The sequence below is a fragment of the Phyllobates terribilis genome, unplaced genomic scaffold, assembly GCF_046119375.1.
Source record: "Phyllobates terribilis strain yellow unplaced genomic scaffold, ASM4611937v1 Scaffold_5__5_contigs__length_657084704, whole genome shotgun sequence".
NCBI classification, from domain to species: domain Eukaryota; kingdom Metazoa; phylum Chordata; class Amphibia; order Anura; family Dendrobatidae; genus Phyllobates; species Phyllobates terribilis.
The window spans coordinates 569,440,973-569,450,822 of record NW_027362765.1 but is presented as its reverse complement, the minus strand read 5'-3'; the positions used below and the strand labels follow the sequence as shown (position 1 = coordinate 569,450,822).

Here is a 9,850-nt window from a genome sequence, read left to right as displayed (position 1 = left end):
GATCATGTAACTCTTACAACTGGATGGGTGAGGATCGGTCACAGCTTTATTAACTGTTTATACTCATTCCATTAGAAATGCATTTTATTTCTAAAATAATTCAGCTTGTTGCAGCATGCCCTGTGTCTCCAGTCTCCACAACGGCAAGTTGGCCAACAAGTGTAACTCTCCAACATGTCCTTTCTATTTCCAGGCCACTGAGGATCCTGCTTACTTGTATGCAGGACTCAGACCCCCATCCATCACTCTTAATGCTTGTTCCACTCCGTACTGGAGTCCTGACAGGAATATGTCCCGTCCAATATCCATTAAGTGAACACCGTCGGGCCGTATGAGGCCTGCTTTATCTCCTTCCAGTTGTCAGTGTCATATCACTACACAGCCTCTGTCTCTTATAAATTTTGCCATCCGAATATTTATTACCTGCCTTGTCCGTTCGATGGCTGTGATGTCTCACGCACCTTGCCATACCGTTCTCGGCACAATCTCTGACCATACTATAGTTAGTTTTGTGAAAAATTCTCTGAAGCGCTCAGTGTCTAGTTTCATTATTGCCATTAGTTATGCGCTCTTGTGATAAGCTATGTCATTTCCCCCGGCCTGTATAACTAAGATGACCGGACCTCTTGCCTCTCTCCCTACCTTGATTACCTCCATTAGTACCTGTGGCCATTGCAGGCCTCTAATACCTCTCCAGTTCAAATATGTGTTATGAAACTCCAAATTCCTCCCGCCTGGGCGGACTTTCACCCTTCTTTCTGCACAATATATATACCAGTTCTTTATCATTGCATAGCAAAAAAACAGCAAGGAAGTGGTATTTATATGTCATGTCCTGCTATGCACCTGTTCAAGGCTGAGTTAATCAGAAATTTAAACACACATATCATGTTAAAATTGTATAGCATAGAAACAATGCATACACTGTAAATGTAAATAATCAAAAAGAAAAAGAAAAGAAGAAAAAAGGAACATATATAATAATAATCTATAAATGATCACTCATAATGATACATCAAATCATGTCTGATGTTTAAACCCGCTGGTACACGTGTATTTAAAGTATAAATCCACCAACTTTCTCTATTAAGGAGCTTTCTCCTATAATCATCCACCAAATCTCCACCAATCGCCACGGCCCATGGAGGGGCCACCACAGTCAGTGAATTCATCCTTATTTAGTATAAAGTCTACCAATACTTTGGTAGTATTAGCCCAACTGCGAAGCAAGCTGCACCGCCTGTGTATCTAATGAGAATTTTTAACTGCATCTAGCCTAGACAGGCTGTGGGGACCCCTAACCAAACCCAGATGCTCTGCATGTAGCCCAGCCAATCATTTGATAGTATTGCTAGTAGCAGAGTCGCATGGGCTCTAAACCTTGCATAGCCTCGTGTTATCTGTAACATTTGTCACCAAAAGCTAAGTAGAGGCCAAAAAATCCATAGTCTGAGCACTTCATGCATGAACCGTCACATGGATATGAAGCATAAGTTGCAGTGCAAAGCTCACTGTGTTACAATGCGGCCTAGCGGGCCGGGACAACCACCATCTGTCCCACCTGTGTCATCCTGGGGAGACTAAAAGCTACTGCGTAGTCTTTTCCAAAAATTTTAGGGAATTACCAAGGGAATGGTTTGGAAGAGGTATAAGAGTTTAGGTAGGACGTTCATTTTTAGTATACTTATTCGGCCGAACCAGGAAAAATCCTTCACCGTCCAAGAAGTAAGATCTTTATGGAGTTGTTCAATAAAGGGCCCAAAATAATGATAAAATAGACAGGAGAAGTCTCTATGAATATGAATTCCTAAGTATTTGATACCCTGTGAGGGCCAGGCAAAGGGAAAGTTGGACTGGATGGAATCTTGAATGGATTTGGGGAGGGAGACATTGAGGGCCTCAGACTTCGCTGCATTGATTTTAAAATTTGACCATGTAACAAAGTGATCTATTTCAGCCATAACAGCAGGGATGGATATATGTTATTGAGTGATATATACTAGGACATCATCAGCAAATGCAGAGCACTTGTACTCGGTGCCTCCCACCTCAATCCACCTAATATTGGGGTTATCGCGAATTGATGAGAGCAGGTGCTCCATCACTAGGATATATAAGAGAGGGGACAGAGGACATCCCTGCCTTGTCCCATTGGTGATTATGAAAGGTGATGAAAATGTTCCATTTATCTTCAGCCTAGCTGACGGATTGCGATACAGGGCCATGATTTTGGCTATAAAAGGGTCCCCTAGACCCCTGCCCCAAGCTTTTTACGAGAATAATATATGGCGTGCCAGGAGACTCTATGGAATGCTTTCTCAGCATCCAACGAGAGTATCTAATTACAAATTTTTAACTGCATCTAGCCCAGGCAATACTTTGGGCCTAGTAGCAGTGTCTGCTAGTCAGCGGAGTAGCCACCGCCTGTAGATCTAATTACAAATTTTTAACTGCATCTAGCCCAGTAAATAATTTGGACCTAGCAGCAGTGTCTGATAGTCAGCGGATAATCCCACCTGTTAAGCAAGCTACACCACCTGTAATTTGGACGCTTAATTTTTTCAAAGGAAATGCTTCGGGCCCCCGGGATACTCAGTGAAGAGCATCGGGGAGGCACCCCAAGGCACAGGGGCTGGGACTGGCGGTAGGATGCCTTGCAGTCGACCGCCAAGCTCGATCCTTATAAAAGCTTTTTAACTGCAGCAGCTTTAGTGGACGCTACTGGAGCTGGAATTCCCGCGGCTGCTGGCATCAGACTTGCCTTCCAATAGATCCTTGTAAAAGGATTTAAAGTGTACTCATTCAAATTACAGTGACAATTTAAATTAAAAAGCTTAGACCTGCCTCAACTGCAGGGGGGCTCGCTCGACTCACCAGCGGACAGGCACCAGTATTGGGAGAGGGGGTCAGGGTCCACCGCAGCTCTGGCACAATCCCGGCAAAACGGCCGTGTCAGCTTCGCACTTTTTTGGTTTTAGAAGGGCATGACATGACTATATCTTTGTCTCCCCCTCCTTTTACTCCTCCATCTCTTTTCTTTTCACATGACTATATGTACTTGTCACTTTTCCATGTGTTAGTTGTGTCTTCTGAGCAGTTTGTCAGCTTTTGGACACCTTTGAAGGTGTTTTCTATGTGTTTCTATGTGTTTTTGTTTGCCTGCCATTGGTTTTAACAGTGTTCGACGGTGTTCGACGAACAGTTCGACGAACAGTTCGACGAACATACGGGTGCTCGATGAACCGAACTCGAACACTACGGGGGAGGCACAACTCTACTAGTAATATAAAACACAACGCATTTCAGCTGACAAGTCTTTATCGGGTGTCTGAAGTAAACTACCCCATATGGCCCACTTATACTTTCTCCAACTTCCAGTGTGCGAGGTTTCCAAAATATGGGTCCAATCATTATTTTCCTTTTATATATTCATGTGATAAGTTAAAACAGCCGTCACTAGGTAACTTACAGACATCTTCCCATCTTTAAAGTGGACGCGCCATCTCTGGAGAAAACCCATTTGTTTTTAATTTCCTACACTCTGAATACTTTTGGAAATAATTATCCACAGCTTATCAGACTGGCAGCAAGTCTCCTTGGAGTCTCTTCTTCTCATATATGATTCATAGTGTGCTAAATGTGTGCACATATCCTAAAGGGAACCTGTAATGAAGATTTTATATCTCAAATTAACAGCATATATGTCATATGGGCATGCTGAATAATTCCATACCTTAGTTGTAGAAATCCATTTTACAGTTTTTGAGAACTACAGCTCATTTGGATATAGTTTCAATGCTGCAAGTGCTTTGGTGTGGGACATGCACTTGAAGCTTTCCTGCCTCTCTCCCTAATTCCTTCACTCTTCTTGCCTCCTGTTTGACTGACCGGTCACTATAGTTGTAGTGACCTTCCTTCTCTACCAAGATCTTTTGCTAGCGCTGTCAGTGCCTGGGTCTAGCAATGTCGTGAGGACCTTTCAGCACATGTATTGCTGAGGAACTGATGGTGCTGTCAAGAAATCTCAGTCACGTATGGCAGGTTACTGAAAAAAGATTTGAATGCTGGATTTCTCAAAAATGACAATGGCTTGATGTATAATATTGTCATGATAGGTTTCCTTTAATAACTCGTGTGGTTCTATTTTATTTACACGTAATAAATATTTTTCTGCTTAATAGACCTACACTACCATTAGAGATGAGTGAATCTTGTGAAATTCGAATTCATCGTCTTCACCAAACTTTCCTCAAAAATTGCATTTGGGGGGAATAAATTTGCATGGATTTGAATACTTGAAATATTGTAATTGTTCATAAAATATTCATGTGCAAAAGGAGAGAGAGAAGCTTGCTGACCATAAGAGCTTATACTTTACTTAATATAAAGTATATAGCACGGTGGCTCAGTGGTTGGCATTGCAGCCTTACAGCACTGGGGTCCTGGGTTCAAATCCCACCAAGAACAACATCTGCAAAGAGTTTGTATGTTCTCCCCATGTTTGTGTGGGTTTCCTCTGGGTTCTCCGATTTCCTCCCACACTCCAAAGACATACTGATCGGGAAATTAGTTTGTGAGCCCCAATGGGGACAGCAATGATAATCTCTGTAAAGTGCTGTGGAATTAATGACACTATATAAGTGAGTAAAATAAATAAATTATGCTTAAGTGTTGTGAGACATGGTGCTGGACATGTTTGTAGATAGCAGCTCAAGCACATGCATAATGTTTTAAGTCTGAAGGCGGGAACAGTGATGACAGAGCTGTTTGGGCGCAGGGTTTGTGTAACGTAAAAACCTCCGTGTGAATCCCCGGAGAATTAGAGCCAACACAGCTGGAATGATGTCTGCATGTGAGATGAGTATATTTGTTTTTCTTTTAATGGGGGCAAACATTCTGATTGACAAGGGGTTATCCAAGGAATAAAGCAGCCCCCACTTTACCTGTCCTTCAACTTAATGATCTAAATACATTGCCACTGGGATTTTAAAATATGATCTCAGTACAAATAGAGCTGAATCTTCTGTCTAATGGCATGTGAATTACAGAACTGCATTGCATGCTGCATTGTAGGTTAACCCCTTTACAACCCATGCCGTATTAGTACGCACATTTGCGTACCCCCCATTCAGTGAGGGTTGCTGCGCTGAGCCCTCACTGAACCGAGCACACGTCAGCTGATTCTTACAGCTGACATGTGCCCGCAACAGTCCCGGGTGGAATCGCGATCAACCCGCGGCTGTTAACATGTTAAATGCCGCTGTCAATCTCTGACAGCGGCATTTAACGCGCGCTTCCGGGTAGCGCATCATAAGCCCCGCCCATCGGCGACCCCGTCACGTGATCGCGGGTCACCGATGGGTGGGCATGACAACCCAGGGTCTGCAGCAGACGCCTGTGGTTGTCATGATCTGGTCGCTATGAGCGCCACCTAGTGGTCGGCACTCATAGCACAGGACCATTTCTGCTGCATGCAGGGGATCTGCTCGTCCCCTGTATGTAGCAGAGCCGATCAGACAACTGTTGTGTCTAGTCTCCTATGGAGACTATTGAAGCAAGCAAAAAGTGAAAAAAAAAGTTTTTAAAAATATAAATAAAATTAAAAAAATATAAAAGTTTAAATCATTCCCCTTTTGCCCCATTCAAAATAAAATATAAAAAAAAAACCCTACATAGACATATTTGGTATTGCCACGTTCATAATCGCCCGATCTATCAATATAAGAAAATAATTAATCCGATTGGTAAACGGCGTAACGAGAAAAAAATTCTAAATGCCAGAATTACGTTTTTTGGTCGCCGCAAAATTGCAGTAAAATGCAATAACGGGCGATCAAAACATCGGATCTACCCCAAAATGGCATCAATAAAAACGGCATCCCAGCGAGCAAAAATTAAGCCCTCAACCAGCCCAAGATCACAAAAAATGGAGACGCTACAGGTCTCGGAAAATGGCGCTTTTTTTTTTTTTTTTAACCAAATTTTTTAATTTTTTTTTCACCACTTAAATATAAAAGAACCTATACATGTTTGGTGTCTATGAACTCGTAATGACCTGTAGAATAAGAATTGTAGGTCAGTTTTAGCATTCAGTGAACGTGGTAAAAAAATCAACTGTGGTATTGCACTTTTTTTGCAATCTAACCGCACTTGGAATTTTTTTCCCGTTTTCCCATACAAGATATGGTAAAACTAGTAATGGCGTTGAAAACTACAACTTGTCCCGCAAAAAATAAGCCCTCACACGGCTATATTGACCAAAAAATAAAAACGCTATGGCTCTGGGAACAAGGGGAGCCAAAAACGAAAAAACAAAAACGGAAAAAGCTCCGGGGCTTAAGGGATTAAAGTCCTTGTGGTTGGGGAATCACTGGGGATTCACTTTCACATGATACAACAATTAAGCCTTTTTCAACATAATAAACAAATATTAAGAACAAATAAAATAAATTTATATTTTTAGTTTTTTCACAGTTAACAAATAATGATTTAATAATGATTAAGGTCAGAAGAAATGAGCAGCGCTAAGATGAAGTGCTAAGAAAGGCTTTCGGTGTGAAATATCTATTTCTTTGCTCCACCACCGTATCCTCCTCCACCACTATATCCTCCTTGTGAAACTTGTCCAACAATTCCTCCTGCTCCACCACTGTATCCTCCTTGGGAAACTTGTCCACCGATTCCTCCTGCTCCTCCATATCCTCCTTGTGAAACTTGTCCACCGATTCCTCCTGCTCCTCCATATCCTCCTTGTGAAACTTGTCCACCGAATCCTCCTGCTCCTCCATATCCTCCTTGTGAAACTTGTCCACCGAATACTCCTGCTCCTCCAAGAGACATTTGTCCCCCCATTCCTCCGGCTCCACCCATTCCTCCTATTCCTTGATTCTGGCAAGGATCAGGTATAGAACAAGGATCTAATAAAAAACAAAGATAATAAAACAATAATAATAGAAAAAATGTTTAACAAAAATGGGGCATATTTAGTGAAATATATCCAATCATTATACAGTGCAAACTTAGGCTGATGAAAAACGGCAAATTTATAAAAGTGGTTCATGCTGCTTCATAAATTACCATCTATTTGTGCCCTTTTTCCTATTAAATCACACCCTGTTCAGAAAGACAACTCTTAGTTGTGCCACTCATAGAAAGTGTCTAAAGCACATAATAAATATATGAATATCATCAGAAACAGGTTTTTGGTGCAAATTAAACCAAAATTCCAATGGATGTAGCTTGTATTTAATATGTCCTATTAACTTATAATTTAGAGGTCGATTGTACACAGAGAAAATATGTTTATTTCACTCTATAAACTGAAGTATTTTAGGTAACTAAGGTGTCAAAGGGATAAATATTTAAAAATTAAATTACTTAGAATAGTGAAGATGATGCTAAAACAAATTACATTCAACATTATTATAAAGCATCATTTATGGAGGGGTCTCCTCTTATCACAATTTGGTCTTGTTTGGCGAATGCTTTACTATGTCAGGCGGGGAGCTAATAGAGACCCCCTGGTTCCTCATAATCACCTCTCCATTAGGTAATGTCAGAGTCTATACTTATATCTGTACTTATATTTGCAGTGTTCAGTATTCCAATCAGGTTTTGCTCCACAGTAATTGAGCTTCAATTTGAGCTATTATACACATAAAAATATAGTACATAAAGTACATATTACTCTTCTTTTTTCTGCTTTTAAAAGCAAGCATAACTTTATGATCAAATCCTTATCCTTCATTCATCAATGTTCATACCTTGGCATGGGTCTGGAATACATTGTGGTACTGGAGCACATGCTGAAAAGACAGATGTAAAAGTTAAAGCTTTCACTGTAGTTTGAGAATTTTACGTTACTCCTTATTTGTATACATAAACTTAAACATGATGTTCACATACTTTATTGCTTCAATGCAACAAAATAGAAATTAAGCAATGTTAAAAGAGTTTTAATTATCAGAGTTTGTTCAGAGTGTCAGCATGGTGTGATCTGATTCTCTTAGATGAGATAATCTGAGCACACTGTTAGGAGAAGATCGAGCACAAAATGTCTCCATCTTCTCCATTATGTCAGTGCTGAGAAATCAGATTGCACTCAGAAAAGACCCTCTTAAAGAACCACTCCAGCATTTTTTTTATTGCAGCACTGAAGCGGTGCTTCTATTCTCAGGTCTATATCCCTATTCTCATACTTACCCGCTGCCATTTCCACCTTCTATCGCTAATGTACCCATCGTTCTCCAGCAGTTTCTGATCCGCTAGTGCTTGCTGGGGCAAGCCGGACATCACTTTTCAATGCAAGTCTCTGACAGGCTCGGTCAGGTTCTTATAGACTTGCATTGAGCACTTGTGACCATTATATCGGACTTAAAGCCAGACAGAATTTGTTGTCACAATTTTGCACCGCAGGGCCGAGCGATGCTGATAAGAGGTGAAGACAGCAGTGGGTAAACCGGTAAACCAAACACTGGATTAGTGCTTTAGCAGTAATCTGAATGAGGCTTATGTCAAATTTGGTCTCAAACTTCTGTTTATTAATGCTCAAGCTGTCAATTGTTGTTATCCATGGGCTACCGGGTTTTGCGGTGCTGGGGCGCTGCTGAACTTACCATTGTATTTTAATACAAGTCAGGATTGTACTAGTCCCAGTTCACAGCATTCCATGAGACAATATAGAATAACTCATTTTAACATTATTACCATACTTTGTCCATGCATGCACATTAGATTATATATCAGTGTGAAAAATATAATAATATTACATCATACTAATGTTTAGTAGTATAGTATATACAATGTATATAATACATTAAGTATTTCACTCACAGTCTTTGCCTTTTCCTCCCTTGGTTGCCATGATGGTCCTTCTTTAGGTGATGAGCCTTACTGAAGTATTTGGAAAGATATTTTACGCCTTGGTAAAGCTGCTACTTATATACAAACCCTGATGCCATTCCCTGATTGTTGAATGGTAAATACCCTGTATAAGCCAATAGAATTTTGCTCTGACTATCATAAATTGAGCTCCAATTAACTCCTATTTGCATACCTGAAGTCATGGGAGAAGCTGAATGTTTAATGTGGATGGAATTCTATTCTTCAGTTCATGTGATTGCTTTTCCAAAAGAAACAATGGGTGCGTCAATGTAATAAAATGACCTTTGCATATATTTAGATTGGTAAACATAAATAGACAGTTATTATTCATTATTTCTGTTTTAATTGCCTACGCTTGCAAAGATTCAGAGATAATTTTTAGAACAGGTAAATTGCTCATTTTAAACTCCTGAATCTGCTGAATAAGCTCACGGTGATAATATTAGAAAGATCACAGCAAATGGATGTGATAGAAGTATAAACAGGCAGTAAAAAAAGTTGATTATGTATTAGATAAATATTTTTTTTCAGGATTTTCATATTTTTATTTAAAATACAGTTGTGAAATCATCAATTAAATATGTTCAAGCAGTAGCGTAACTATAGGGGTTGCAGTTGTGACCAAGTCCTGTAGTCCAGGGGCCAACATGCCAATGGCCATATGAGGCATTTTAGGGAACAAAACAAAAGATCCTGTTTGTTAATAAGCATTAGTAAGTTTTGCATTGAAGTTTTTACAAGGCCTTGATGCTAATAAACGTCATAGCTCTGTGCTTGTCCCTATAATGTCCATAGACTCATCCAACAGACTGAACACAACTGTCAGAAGAAAACTCGGGGAAATAAAAGAATATGGCCAGGGGCACGGTTACCGCTGATGCTCTCTTTACACTGAGCAGTGACACTATTCTGGCGCCACCATAAAGTTGATTTCCTCCTGGCAGTGACGCGCCCAGGGGATGGGGAT

At 40.4% G+C, this 9,850-nt stretch overlaps 1 long non-coding RNA gene across 1 annotated transcript; it reads right to left on the bottom strand.

Moving 5' to 3' along the window:
* Positions 1 to 6,608: 6,608 nt before the first annotated feature.
* LOC141273690 (uncharacterized) lies at positions 6,609 to 8,966 on the bottom strand. Its single transcript, XR_012322122.1, has 3 exons — positions 8,833 to 8,966; positions 7,764 to 7,805; positions 6,609 to 6,917 (listed from the first exon to the last, which is right to left on the bottom strand). It is a non-coding gene; the product is annotated as an uncharacterized lncRNA (long non-coding RNA).
* Between the last annotated feature and the right edge of the window lie 884 nt (positions 8,967 to 9,850).